At 38.7% G+C, this 15,653-nt stretch overlaps 1 pseudogene; it reads left to right on the plus strand.

The window, feature by feature from the left end:
• The first annotated feature begins 14,402 nt into the window (after positions 1-14,402).
• Positions 14,403-15,432, plus strand: LOC118708952 (annotated as a pseudogene).
• Positions 15,433-15,653: the final 221 nt, after the last annotated feature.

Consider the following 15,653-nt stretch of genomic DNA (forward strand, 5'->3'; position numbering starts at 1 on the left):
TTTACAGTGAATTTACTAATTGGTTCTGATATTGTTGAGCACATGTGAAAGTATATAGTGATGATACTGCATTTCCATTATTTTTATAATAAAAGTGCAGCAGTGTTCTTACCAAGTAGTCCTGCTTTTACTTCTTTTTAAATTGAGCAGCAATAAAGCCTTACGGTGTGTTTACACTCAGCAGGAGAAAAGGTAAGAATCCAGATCCAAGAAGGAGGATAAGAGAAATAAACAGAAAAATAAAAGGAAAACACAGGGGAAGCCAAAACAAAGGAAGAGGGAGGTCAGTTTATTCAGCAATACGGTGAACTGTGGGCTCTTTAATACAGCAACTTCCAAAGACCGATCCAAGCTAGTTTACTGAGTCATTTTATGTGAAAGTTAAACCATAACTTTAATAAATTTAAAGTACTTAAGTCCATTTGACATATCAGCTCTGTGTGGTAAGTAAAATTATCTATTTTGTTTCCATAAGGTCAAAATACTTGGGAGAAACTTAGGTAAATGGCCTCATAGACCAAAGGGGTTGTTAATTTTCTTTTATTGGTACACTGAGCCACTGCATTTAACTATGTAGATTCAGACTCTGGACTCCTCCTCTATCCCCTCATATCACTGACATTAATAGGAAAAGGGTACGTAAAAGAGATCGATGGGAGTTAAGCTGGGAAGGAAAATTCAGCTTTGTGTCTTTGTTCTCGGGACAGGATAGAATGATATACTAACTAGTTTCCTCAGCTCATTCTGTAGTAATGTTTTTCAGACCTTAGCTCTTTCCTCCCTTTTCTACTACAAAGGGAGCATGTGGCGCCACAGCCTTCCACAAAGAAAAGAAAACATGGTAGTAAATTATCTTAAATACACCTGAACTTATGATAGCCAGAGTCAAGCTTTCCCTAGATGCCCTTTTTTTTTTCATATAATTCTAGATTTATTTTGCCATTTAAAGGTTTACTTTGGCTAGGGTTGAAATTTAATTTGTTCTTCAAAGAAACATAACAATGGAAATACAAAGATGAAGCTTTTGTTAGTTCCCTGGGAGTTCTGAAAAGTCATAATTACAAAATGATAAGACTCTAAATGCAAATGTCTCTTGGAAAGGTTGAGGTTGACAGTCATTGAGACCTATGTGAAGTGAAAAAAGTCACATTATTATATTCATGAACATAAATATAACCGCATGATGTAATTTTACATCTTTTGCTGATTTCTTATATAAATGTTTCATAAATTTGACTTAAAGTCCTTTCTAAAAACATTGTTCATTAGAAGTCTTAGAAAATACTACTTCTTTTGAAGATTGGTACTCATCAGACAGTATTATTATTAATAGAGAATTAATGGTAGATGGATAAAACAATATCATGTAAAATATTGATACACACACATACATACTCATTGGATCAGAGAAAGGCACATTAATTATTTTAGATATTTTAAATTATTTTCTGTCATGTCATTCAGTCAGTACTGAACAGGTTCATCTGAACTCATCCATTGCACCATGGTTCCACGTGTCCCACGGAAATATACATGGAAACACACACACTTCCACTCACACACCCATACCAAACAAATACATACAACCACCACCATAATGAACACAAGTCTAGCATTTGAATAAATCAAATATCTGTTTTGTAAGGCTGATTAGAGACTAGGAGCCAGCTTTTGCCCAAGACTACAGCCTGAGGATCTTTTCTCACTAAGAGTTTCTATGATGCTTTCTGTGTGATCAAATTAAGCAGGATTTGGGAGTATGGCTAACTTATGTAGATATTTGTCAACTTTGTTTTTCTAGATTTCTAAAACCTGTGTCTCTCCAATCTTATATGTTACAAGAAAGGATGGCCCATTCCCCTATACACAGATATACACCCATACACAAGGGTCCATGTCTTAGAATCCAACTGTGCCATCTTCCAGCACACATGAACTTCCACCAAAAAGCCCCTGAAGGAGCTCTGTCAATCTCACAGTGCTAACTTGATGTGGAAGCAGCAGGAGGGCTGGTTCTCTAATCCCGTAACTGTCTTTAAAGTTGTCATTTGATATCCCTGCATTACATGACACAGGGATGGCACAGGGATGCTACATCTGGACTGATTAATTGATAGATTTCCTTATATCTCAGAGACTCATGTTTCTATATAGCTCTATGGCTTTCTCTCATACGAATGTATTGCCTTTGACAGATACATTTCAAATTGCTCCAGTTGGTCTGTGGCCCTCAGCATTTGTTAGTTGTTCTTTAAGATGATAATTCCAGTTACAATTCATTGAAATTAACTATAGAGATTGATAAGATTGAGAGGCAATGTCTTGAGGACAAACATCTTCATGCTCTTCAAACGGAAAGACCAGCTAAGAAATATGAAGAACATGCTCCTCCGTAGTTGCAAAGAATTCCCTGAAATTTAGGGATATTCAGGAACCTAAATAAGAGCGTTTTTCATTTTGACTGACATCTGTAGGAATTGCATAGCATGCTGTAAGAAGGAATATCATTCTGTAGTTTAATCCTTTGGGGTAATTAACTGGATTTTTCATGTTTTATAATTTTAAATTTTAATCAAACATCTATGATTGTATATAAAATACAGTGAAGGTAGATAAGTATAAGCAGAAATAGCACATAGTTCTTATTATATATTTCCAATATATTTTTGACACTGATTCTAGATTTGCTAAAAGTCAATTGTTCAGACCTGTCAATGTACCAAATAACCAACATCCATAACCAGTTCACTTAGAATCAATATTTTCCTTGTTATATAATTACATACTTTATACATAAATTTACTTGAACAAATTTTGTTAATATTATATCAAGTTTATTTTTCCTTATAAATAGGAGGTTTTTATTTTTTAGATACTTTAGCATCTTACTAGTAGGTATTTAAAACTGAAAGAAGCCTCAGTGGTCACCTCATAGTATTGCTTTCTTTCATCCATGGGAAAGCTAATGCTAAAAAATTTGAAGTGATTTTCTTTTTTGTTTCTTTGTTAATCCTCATCTGAGGATATTTTTTTTCCAATTTAGAGAGAGTGTAAGGGAAGGAGGGATTAACATTCCCTTACCCTCTGTCTCTCTCTCCCCCAGGGAGAGACAGAGGATAAGGGAGAGGGAGAGGGAGAGGGAGAGGGAGAGGGAGAGGGAGAGGGAGAGAGAGAGACATCAATGTCGGAGAGACTAGATACTTCCACACCAGCCCAGATTGGGCCTGGGGATGGAACCTGCAACCCAGGTTCATGCCTTGGACTGGGAATTAACCCAAGAGCTTTCAGTGCATGGGCCAACACTCTAACCGTTGAGCAAACCAGCCAGGGCTGAAATGATTTCTTTATCCTTAACAGCTAATTAATGACAAGACATACCTAGAGCCTTGGTTTCTGCTTCCCAATTCAAAATTATTTACGTTACTCCATACTTCCAGATTTAAGTATCTTATTTTTGCACCTAGTATAAATTAGAAACATTAGGGATGTGAGGAAGCAGTGGACAAATGAATTGGCTTTAATATTTTTTAAATCTGATTTCCAGTCAGGCTCTCTGTGCATGCTGATTAGGTAACATTGGGCAACTTATTTATGTCTCTATTTCTGTTTTGTTCATCTCTAGAATGTTTATAATTAGCCTTCATAAGTTTGTTAGAAGGATCTAACCATATCAGGCATTTAGGTAATTTATCTTAGTGCCTGGCAAAAACAGGTGCTTAATAAATGTAAGCCCTTGGTACAGCTCAGGTGTTAGAAAACTTCTTTTGTAAAAGGCAAGACTGTAAATATTTTAGACCTTTTGAGTCAATGCAGCATGAAAGCAGCCATAGGAAATGTGTATATGAGTTGTTTATGTTCCAAAAAGACTATATTTATGAAATAAACAGATTTCATCCCTGGACCATAGTTGATCAATGTCTAATACTGTCAAATCAGGCATGCAAGAATTAACCAACCAGCAACATGGTAAATACTGTAGAATTCCTTTATTTTTTTTGTGTGTGTGTGAGGTGTTTGTTTGTTTGTTTGTTTGTTTCCCTTGCTAAAGTCCAGTGGGAAAAGATGGATGCCTTGACAGGATAAATATAAAAGGTCTAAAGTTATTTATATTATTACTCCTCAAGGATGCATTTAAGTGTGTTTTATGGTTGCTGATTCAACCTGGAAAGACAAGCCAATAATGAACAGTTCTTATATTTAACCAAATACAGATGCAAACATATAACTCACTTAAAATCCCATGCATGTTGTTGGTCACAGAGTTAGCATAGATAGATGAGAGGCAATAACTGATGCATGTTCTCAGGACTGGCTTGCTTTGTCTCTGTTTCTCTGTGTATATCATGGTATAGAAGAGGGTCAAAAATCCCACCTTACAACTGGAAACCACATGTAATAATCAGCTCTTCCTTTATACCAAAGCACTCAGGTGAAATCCATAAAGAATTCTAAGGAAATCACTGAGCTGGCCAGCATTGTTCCATCCTTCTTTTGGAAGAAGGCCTCACGGTTCTTCCTTCCGGAAGCTGCCCCTTGGCCACTCAAACTCCTGCGGAATTGATGAAGTTAGCATGAACCCAGATCCAGTGGTTGGCAAACTGCAGCTCCCGAGCCATGGTTTGCGGCTCTCTTAACTAATGTGTTTGCTGACCACTGGGATAGGGGCTTAATCACAAGGAACAATAACAGCCTGCAATTATTGGAATCGAGAGTCTAGGTCAGTGGTGGGCAAACTCATTAGTCAACAGAGCAGCAAACCACAGCTCACGAGCCACAGTTTGCTGACCAATAGCTTAGGAGCATTTCACTAACCACTGGCATTGGTTTAACTATGTGTAGATTCCAGTCAGAGAGATCCAGACATAGTGGAAAGTTCCCGAGATGCCTAGGAGGGAAGCAGGTTTCTTTCTTCCATAAGAATATAAGAGCTGTTTATTCTGATGGGTTAGGAGGCCCCAGGGTGAATTTAAGTGTCTCTGGATGTCATTGTACCCACACCCTGACCTGCCTTCACCTCACTTCTTCAAGTCCCTTAGTGAAGAAAGAACTGAAGACAATAATTATAAAAGTGATGGCTCAGCCGAAACAGGTTTGGCTCAGTGGACAGAGCGTCAGCCTACGAACTGAAGGGTCCCGGGTTCGATTCAGGTCAAGGGCATGTACCTTGGTTGCGGGCACATCCCCAGTAGGGGGTGTGCAAGAGGCAGCTGATCGATGACTCTCTCTTCGATCTTTCTAACTCTCTATCCCTCTCTCTTCCTCTCTGTAAAAAAATCAATACAATATATTTTAAAATAAATAAATAAAAGTGATGGTTCACTTATGTTTTTTGAGAGAAATTGAAGCAAAGGCTAGGTTGTCAGTGTGTAGACTTAGCAGGCTTATGCAAACCCTTGGTTGCACTAAAGTTCCCCTCCCCTCAGGGAACTGTGTGCGGAAGCAGAAAGGAGCCCATTGGGTCTACCGGGCTTGTGTGATCCAGGGCTTGCCTCTAAGGCTCCCTGTGCCTCAGTTTCCTCTTCTATAAACTAATCCCACAACTGTTTCTGCTTTTTTCTCAGGACTTCTGGGAAGAAGCAACACTGACAAACAACAGCTACCATCTATTGTATTTAACAGCTGTATGTCAGCACTAAGCATATGACTATAAGACCTGAACTTCACAGAACAAATACAGCCTTAGATGCCCTCAGTCACTAGGGCGGTCTTATCTCACCTTCCATTTGCCTTGACCATCCACCACTGGAGTAGCAGAGCGCCCAAACCCTCTAAGGCAGCATCCTAAAGGCATTGGGCACTGCTTTCCCCGCCCCCCACCTCCTCCACTGGTTGCCCTGTAGCAGGTTCTTCCTCTCCACTGCGTGATAACCAGCCGTAATCGGTGTAAAGTGTGCTCTCCAATTAAAAGATCACATTATGTTTAATTTTCACTTAAGAAAATAAAATAAAAAAAGAATACAGGAGTTGAAATTGCTGCCACTATCTCTTCCATATAATGTGGAAATTGTGAGAGCCAGGGGTTATCACCCTGGGTTCAGGCATTGCATGCAGAGACTTAAAATAATACTAAATCTTACTTTAAAAGTGACTTTGATGATCACAATTCACTGGCAATTCTAAACAACAATTCTGAACAATTTCAATGATAGAGGAGTCTCCATGGAGGGCAGACTGCCCTAGCCCTCCCACCCCCAACGCACACACATTCTTTGTACCCACTGCCACACAGAGCCTGAGACTTTCAGAGACTAAATGGATCCTGTTCATGATGATATCACAGAGCTGAGTCTGATCATGCCAAAAGCTAGCCTTGCCTCTGGATGCTCTGTTGCCTGAGAACCACAATTTAATGTCCTTTCTGTTTAAGCTAGTTGGGGGCTTGTTTTTAAACACATGAATCCAAAGTTTCTTTTGTTTCCTATTTTAAATAAAAAATTTCAGGTCTTAATTTTATTAATATACTATACATTTTAATGATTGCTAAATTCTTATCACATAATTTTAGAGTGTTTACATATAGCAGTTACTGAAAAACTGGTATTCATGGAATACCAGTATAGAAATGTCTTACTCAGCTAATACCTGAAACATGGTTTTTACACATCAAGGTTCCTTTAGTCTTCAAAAAGGTAAGTGAATAAGTAACTAGTTACTTTACCCACTTATCTCATGGAACAACAAATTGTTCTGAAACAAATAAGATCTCACACATTGAACTAATGTCACACACACACAGACACACACATAAACAATACATGGTTATGACTTTTGATCAGAGTCCATAAACTTTTCTAAAACTACTATAATCTTTTCTCTAGGCTAGACACCATTAACAATATCTTCCAAAAAAGAATTATGTTATATTCTTGTTTTGTCTGGGCATCAGGTATAAAAGTATGTCCCATTTTTATTGTTGGTTTAAATTTTGTGAATATTATTGGGGGAAAATATGCAATAATTCTCTGCAACCTCTTAATGACCTATCCTGAGTAAAGGAGAAATGAGAGATGGTCTGTTCTTCCCCAACCCCCACATCCTAGCATCAGTCTTCTGATGGTTATCTTCATCCTGAGGAAGCTTGGTTTTAAGTTTCCCTTTGAATCCTGGCTGATGAATGACTATCAGCCTATGCCCTTTGCCCAATATTTGACTTTTTCAGAAATATATACATCAACAATTAATAACCTTCACAAAGTGCTATGGAATTAGCTTTCTGATTATGTGATTTAATTGCTTCAGTGGTCAGACCAGGTCATGGGTACCCCATCTTCACAGGACAATCTGATATCATGCACTAAATGAAATAGTGAGGATAAGAGAAAACTGGTAATCCAGGCTAGAAAGAGATAGTCTGAATTTTTACAAAGTTTGAAATGAACACAGTGATTTCACATATATCCTAATATTTCTACTATAGCTTAGTAGGTCTTCTTCAGGCTATACAATAAAGACAGTGAGTTAGAAACTACATTTTTCTTCAGACTATGTTTGTATGGAGCTTATATGATGCTCCCTATGTGCCAAGAACTATTCTAAGCACTTTCATCTATAAACTATAAGTAACTTACTGAAAGGAAGATACTATTATCATCATTGTAAGTTTTAAATAGATGATAAGACAATCAGAAATAGTTCAAATCATCTGTACATAGTCTATAAGTAGTAAGTGGTAGAGTTAACATTTGAGCTGTGTCAGTCTGGCTTAGAAACTCATGTACATTAAAATAACTCTACTATCTCTCAGGAAATATTTAAAGAATACACAGTGACACAATTGTATTAAAGAAGAGTCTACTGGGGTTCTTTTTCCAGGTAATGTGATGTAAGCATGACAGAACTATAAAACCTGCATACATGCATAAAGCTGCTATTTGATAACTTTAAAAAGTTATCAATGATCTGACAGTAAGTTTACCATTTTAGTTTCCTCTGGTATTTTCCAACTCAATCATTTTTTTAAAATATTTTCTCCATTGATTTTTAGAGAGAGTGCAAGGGAGAGGGAGAAAGAGAGAGAGAAACATCAATGTGATAGAGATTCATTGATTGGTTGCCTCCCACATGGATCACATATGGAGCCTGCAACTGAGGGACATGCCCTTGATCTGTATCAAAAATGACACTCTAACCACCAGGAAAAATTGTTATCTTCAATCTTAATTTAACCCAAAGACAGAGTGGTGCTAGACTGTAGACAGAGAGACTCTAGAAGAAGGCTCCTAGTTCTGGTTTGAAGATTAGGAAAAGAGATACCTAGATTCATGTAGATTTCCCTTATTTTTATAATATTTTGCTTTGTCTTTTCTTTCTCTCCTTTAAAAGGAAACTCATCAATCTATTGTGCAATGTCCTCTGAGCAATCTTGCAATGGCAGTAACTGCAGCAGCAATGGAGGCCCAGCAGGATCATGACGAAGGAGAGGAATCTTCCTCTATGATTAAGGCAGCTGTGATCCCCAGGAAATAGCAAACCTCTGATGCTTCCAATCTCTTCTATTGTCTCTCTGAGCCTAGAGGTGGGTACAGCAGAGCAGGGAAATCAAATCCCCAGATTATTTGTCAGAGGATCAAAGAGGGGAATCCCAGAGACCTAGAGAGTACTCAGAAGATCATTGGGAGAAGCTCAAAGAAGCAATCCTATAAAGTTTTTTTTTTTGTTGTTTTTTTGTTTTTTTGTTTGTTTCTTAAGAAACTCCTGAGCTCACCTCCACACTGGGAACAAATGGATCTGATCCTAGTCAGCATAACAAAATATGTGAGCAGTCAAGTACCAGTTACATCACAGCCCAGGGCCAGACTGGCCAATGAGTGAGAGAAGCAGTTCAATACTTAACATGCAACCTGGGTTAATTCAGTAAGAAGGAAAAACAATTCTGAATGTGCTTATCTATCTATCTATCTATCTATCTATCTATATATATATATATATATATATATAAAAGGCTAATATGCTAAGTGTCCTTCCCACTGTCAAACTGGTCGCTATGACATGCACTGATCATCTGGAGGCTACTGGTATGTAACGCAGGAGCTGCCATGACATGCAGAGAGAAAGGACAGTACAGACCTGGCCGCGACAAAGCAACACTCGGCTTCCCTCAAGTGGGATACAGGCCCCAACACCACCTGGAGCAACAACCCACCAAATCACAGTCTACACTGCCATGATGCAAAATGTGGCCAACAGCCCAGCCCAGCCCAGAAAAGGTGGTTGTTGGCACTAGGTGATGATGTCACATTCTTGTTGACATTCGGAAGCCGGAATTGTCAACAGAATATGTCTGAAGAATAGTCATTGACAAGTACTACCAACACTGGTAGGAAATGCCTTCATAGCAAAAACCAGGTAAATCAGGATGCAATTATCTAACACAGTTGTGGTGGAATGACTGTTACATGTCAATTTTAACTTTCCCTAAATTTCTCTAATGAAAAACATCTGATGGAAAATTTACCTGATGTTGTAGCAAAGACAAAGTTTGTCCAAATGATATAAATTTTCCAGAATATCCAACATATTTTTAAAAATTATTGATAAACAAAAATTCTGACAGGAAAAAATTCATGGAAAACATTCATCATGTCATGTTTTTATTTTTTATTTATTAACCAATTTATATATTATTTTCATGTACATTTTACTAATTTTCTTTCATCTCTGACACTTGTATTATAGAGAGAGGATGAATAGTTATATTAAAATATTTCTTCTAATTAATTTATTTTCAATGTGGATGAATTCATGCACTGGACCACTAATATGTAATAACAGACCTTTCAGACACATAAAACAATGGCTTACATAACTGAAAGAAGATATATAGATATCTAAATATAGTTATAGATATCAACATTTCTGTAGTGTTTTCCTAGGGCAACCATAACAAAATAACAAAAAATGGGGGACTGAAGCAATAGAAATTTATCATCTCATAGTTATGGAGCCTAGAAGTCTGAAATTAAGGTATTGGCAGGGGTGGTTCCTGCCAATAAAAGGAAACCTGTTTCAAGCTTTACTCTTAATTCCTGGGGGTTTGCTGGCAGTCTTTGTCATTCCTTGGCTTTCAGTCTCTTTATATGAGAGCCTCCCTGTGTGTGTCTCTCTCCAAATTTTTCTTTTTTATAAGGTACTTGTCACATTAGATTAGGCGTCCACGCTATTCAATAGCCTCAGGCTAACTATGTACATCTGTAATGGCTGTATCTCTGAATAACATCACATTCTGTGGCACTGGGGTTAAGATTTCCATATATCATTTTGGTGGGACACAATCAAACCCATAACAATCTCTCAGTAATAGATAGAAATAATAAATAAAAACTCAGCAAAGGATATATAAAAAGTGAACTAAACATCCATCAACTTAGACTAATTAATATTCATAGATTACTCTTTCCAACACAAGAAAATATATATGGAGAATTAACAAAGATAGACTTTATCTTGGATCATTAAAAGAAAAAACTTTTTAAAATTTTACGGATTAAAGAGAAAACCCAAGGAAAATGAAAACTATTTTCTAACAGAAAGGCTTGAAAATACAACAGAGAAAAAAATCATGATGCTGATAAAACAGTGTTTAGAGGAAAATGTATAGTAGTGAATATTTTTATTTTAAAATGAATATTGAGCCAAAACCGGTTTGGCTCAGTGGTAGAGTATCGGTCTGCAGATTCCGGTCAAGGGCATGTACGTTGGTTTCGGGCACATCCCTGGTAGGGGGTGTGCAAGAGGCAGCTGGTCGATGTTACTCTCTCATCGACATTTCTAGCTCTTATCTCTCTCCCTTCCTCTCTGTAAAAAATCAATAAAACATATATATAAAAAAAATAAAATAAAATGAACATTGACCTAACTGGTTTGGCTCAGTGGATAGAGCGTTGGCTTGCAGACTAAAGGGTCCCAGGTTCAAACCCAGTCAAGGGTACATGCCAGGACTATGGGCTGAGTCCCCAGTAAGGGGTGGTGCAGGAGGCAGCCAATCAATAATTCTCTCTCACCATTGATGCTGCTCTCTCTCTCTCCTTCTCCCTTACTCTCGGAAATAAATAAATAAATAAATAAATAAATAAATAAATAAATATTTTTTAAATAAAAAGAGCACTGATCTTGTGTCAATAATCTGAGATTCCATGTTAAAAAATATATATACATATAAGCAAAACAAACCTATATCAAGCGGATGAAAAATAATAATTAAGATAAAATTTGGCTCTTTAAATAAGAATAAATAAGTACCTAGCAAAACTGACCATAAAAAGAAAGAAAATACAATTACCTATAACAGAAATTGTGACAGTGATAATTTATCTGATTATAGAATGATATATTGTATAAATTTAAAGTGTGAATTGTAATAGGATGTAAACCTAAAAATTGAGAAGCGCTCTAAGTCAAGTCTAATGGGGCGAAATTAGCATGCAGGCGGCACACTTCACAGGGGGTAGCCCTGGAAGCCACTCACAGTCTGTTCCCCCCAGGTAAGGCCTGGGCTGCCTGGGCAATGTGAACAAAATGGCTATAAAAGGAGAACCCCAAAAGAATACAAGAATGCTGGATCGAGTTCGCTCCTCGCGGAGTCTCTGGAGCCAGAGGCCTGCTGCTGCCTGTTGGGGAGCTGCTGGCTGAGTCCTCAGGGAGGCACCACTGAGCTCAGGTCACATCTGGTGCAGAACCAGAGCTGTTCCAGCCACATCCAGAGATGCTGGCCCAGAGCATCAGCATCAGGGTTCTCTGAGCCAGCGCCCAGGGCACCGGGAGATTTGTAAATTCCCTGTGTAAGTATAATAAACCGTGTGATTTGCAACTGCATTGATGTCTCTATAGTATGTTTCCTCCGGTGGTTCTTGTAATGTTAAGTGGAAAGGAATTAATAAGCCCTCAGGCCTTAGTGCACTCTGGAGAAGCCTCCACTCTGGAGAAGCCTCCACTTGTAGTCCCACAATGAACTCACTCGTGTACACGTTCATAATAACATTTATACTGATGATTTAGTTGCCATAATTGAGTCAGCATAGCCTACACTGACTGAGACAGAAATGAAAGATATGGTATTATTGCCATCTCCACAGATATAAAAAGGAAAATAAGAAACTACTATGAAGAACTCTAAAAATATAAATTCCTCAATTTAGAAAGATGTATTAATTCCTCAAGAAACTCAATTTACCAAAAATTCCCACAATAGAAAATAGGAAACAGTATTTCCATAACTATCAATTAATTTGTATTTAGTCCAGAAACAGACCTATACCAATATGGGTAACTATCAAAAGTGCAAAAGCAATGTAATGAAGCTAGAAATGTATTTTCAACAAATAGTATTGTTTTTAGAAAGAAAAAAAAAGAGAGATAGAAATCTCTATTTTCTGGTGTTAACCCCAAAAGCACTGTCTTGATAAATATCTCTATCAATTTTTTTTTTAAAAAAATGTTTCCCTATGAAAGACATTACTAATTGAATAATAAGGTAAAGAAAAGACTTGGGAAAATATTTATAAACCACATATCTACAAGACTATTATCCATAAAAGTAAAACTTAACAGAGGAAAAACAAACATTCCAATTAAAAACTGGACAAGATATTGAAGAGGCACTTTAGCACAGAGACATGCAAATAACCAATAAATACATATAACAATGTTCAATATTATCAGTTAATAGGAAATTATAAAGTAAAACCACAGTGAGATACACCACCACACCTATTAAAGTAGATAAATTTAAAAATATACAAAGTGCAACCTCGCAGGTTTGGCTCAGTGGATGAAGCATCAGTCTGCAGACTCAAGGTCCCAGGTTTGATTTAGTGAAGGGCACATTCCCGGGATGCGGACTTGGTCCCAGTGGAGGGCATGCAGGAGGCAGCCAATCAATGATTCCCTCTCATCACTGATGTTTCTGTCCCTTCCTCTCCTTTCCTCTCCAAAATCAATAAATATATATATATATATATATATATATATATATATATATATATATATATATATAAAAAATACACAAAGTACTTATAAGGATGTAGAACAACTGGAACTTACACATTACTAGTCAGAAAGCAAAATGCCCTCCCAGAAATGCTCCAGGTGACCTGCCAATCTCTCTCCTGGAGAAATAAAAAGGTATGCACCCACAAAAACCGTGGACAGTGTAGCTAGTTACTCTATTCATATTCACTGAAATAACACAAATGTCTTTCAATAGGTGAATCAATGAACTATGATATAAGCACAAGCAATAAAAAGGAACATACAATACCGTAACTGGGATGACTCTAAAAGGCAGACGTCTGAGCCAAGCGAAACAGGAATTTTTAGGGGTGAAAAAGACAGATTTAGGAAATTTTAGAAGTTAAGAGGAAGCACAGGGCTACAGAGCAGCACAAGGTACATTTCCATAGAATGGGGGAGCTGCAACAGGTACATTTGCATAGAATGAGGGAGCTGGGGACAGCAAAACGTCTATATTTACAAAATAAAGGGAAGGAAGACCTTCATCCAGAAAGAGAAAAAGAAAGCCCAAAGTGAATAGGAAAACAATAAGGAAGGAGGGGATGAGAACCTCACATAACCCATGTGAGGTTTGACCTTTGAGCCCAGGAGTTACTATGTCAACCAGTCCTAGGAAATACCCTGTTTCCCCGAAAATAAGACAGTGTCTTATATTAATTTTTTCTCCCAAAGTTGTGCTATGTCTTATTTTCAGGGGATGTCTTATCTTTCCATGCGCTAGGTTTTATTTTCGGAGGATGTCTTATTTTCTGGGAAACATGGTAGTGACCAATCAGAGGGGAAATCAAGAAGCAAAGATCAACAGCCTTTATAAGCCATGGAAACAAAGACTCAGGGACACTCTTTCCCCTTCCCACGTGGGTGTTTGTATTTTCTCTTCAATAAATTTTCACCTTTGCTATAACATCTTCCATCCATAGATTTGAAGCATAATAACCTCCATCTTGGGTAAAAATTGCTGTTTAAAACTTCACCCTGCTATTCTGGCTTCTGTAAATGTTTGCTTGCTTAAATAATAGGGGAAAATAAGACTACTCCCCATAAACTATGCCCCAGACAGAGTTGTCAGTGCTGGCGCCAGGCCAGGCCTTGAGATATGGTCTCAGCCTGTCCCAGCACACAGGACTTTTTCTCAGAAGGTCTGGAAGTCTCATTCCAAATTTGGAAAAGAAATAGCTGAAAAACATATAAATAAGGGAGACTTCCACCATATTGGGTCCCAGAACTTGAGAAGCAAGATTTCCTCTGGGCCCATTATCTCTATCAAAGTGAACAGGACTCCAAATACATTTGGCTTATTGACTGCGGCTGCTTCGGCCAGTCTTCAGCTTGGACTGTAGCAGGCCATAGCAGGAAGGGTGCATGGAGCTCTGGGGAAGTGCTGTGTTTGAGGAATGATATTTCAGCAAGACTTTCCCCTCTTCAAGTTTGAAACCTCAGGAGGCAATCCCACCTGTTCTGCAGGTGGCTCCCTGCCGAGGACCAGTAGGCAATACAAGATGAAGCCCAGGGCATTGGAAGTTAACAATTAAAGTACGAGAGCCCAAGTTAAGTGAAAATGAGACCCATTAATCTGGGAACAGATTATGAATATGGGGTTTTAAACATTCACCAAACTGCATACAACATGGCCCCAGCCTAGAGTTATGACGAATATGGTCACAGCCTCTGCAACCAGCTCTCCCTTAAGGTGGAGGAAAGTTATGTCATGCCCGACAAAACCACAGAGGCCATGCAGCTGCAGGACCAAGGCAGCAAAATGTTCCTGGACTCAGTTTTTACCCCCTAGGAGCCAGTGGTTCAGATCAGCAGCTTCACTGTTACATTAGAAGAGATTTTATTGAAAACCAGAGGCCCGTCTTACAAACTCCGTGTGCAGGTATGGTCCCCTGGCATGGCCTGTGATCGGGGCCATATTCCCCAGCTGTCCACAGCTGGCCCAACCCCCCACAGCCACCCACCCCCGGTTCCGGTTTTCCATTTGCCATCAGGTGATCAGAGCCTGCCAGCCAGGAAGAGGGACCTTGAGGTCAGCCATTCCCGCCTGCTTGCCAGCCCCACCCCTGCTGCAGGTCACCTTTTGTGTGTGGGGCGACCGGCAAGGCAGGGGCCTCTGCCTGGTGCCACCAGTGTCTCCCACCACCCACTCCCGGTTCCCCCTTTGCCATCAGGCAGGGAAGCTTGCCCACCAGGGAAAGGGACCAAGAGGAGGTCAGTGCACCTCACAGTGATTGGTCAAGTGGTCATTTTGGTTGTTCCACTGTTAGGTTCAGCTTGCATATGGCCCTTTTATTATATAGGATAATGCAAAGCAATCTTCCTGGAGGAATTAAATTGTTAGTGAAGAAGCACATTGAAGAAGACTTCAAGGGGAGGTTCAAAGCTTGGCCAGAACTGGGAAAACTGTTAAGTAATTTGAACTAACTCATTGCAGATTCTTCCATGCCAGCACTGACACGGAATGCCAAGGGGGAGAGCTTCCTGGGTGGTGAAGTTGAGCAGGAGACCCTGACCATTAGACATAAGGACCCCTCCCCTCAACCAACAATGCCTCTTCTTCTCTGTGGAGGAGTGTTGCCAAAAACTTTTTTTTTTAAAGTATTTTTATTGATTTCAGAGAGAAAGGGAGAGGGAGAAAGAGATAG

Source organism: Pipistrellus kuhlii, unplaced genomic scaffold (genome assembly GCF_014108245.1).
Source record: "Pipistrellus kuhlii isolate mPipKuh1 unplaced genomic scaffold, mPipKuh1.p scaffold_m20_p_7, whole genome shotgun sequence".
Lineage (NCBI taxonomy): Eukaryota > Metazoa > Chordata > Mammalia > Chiroptera > Vespertilionidae > Pipistrellus > Pipistrellus kuhlii.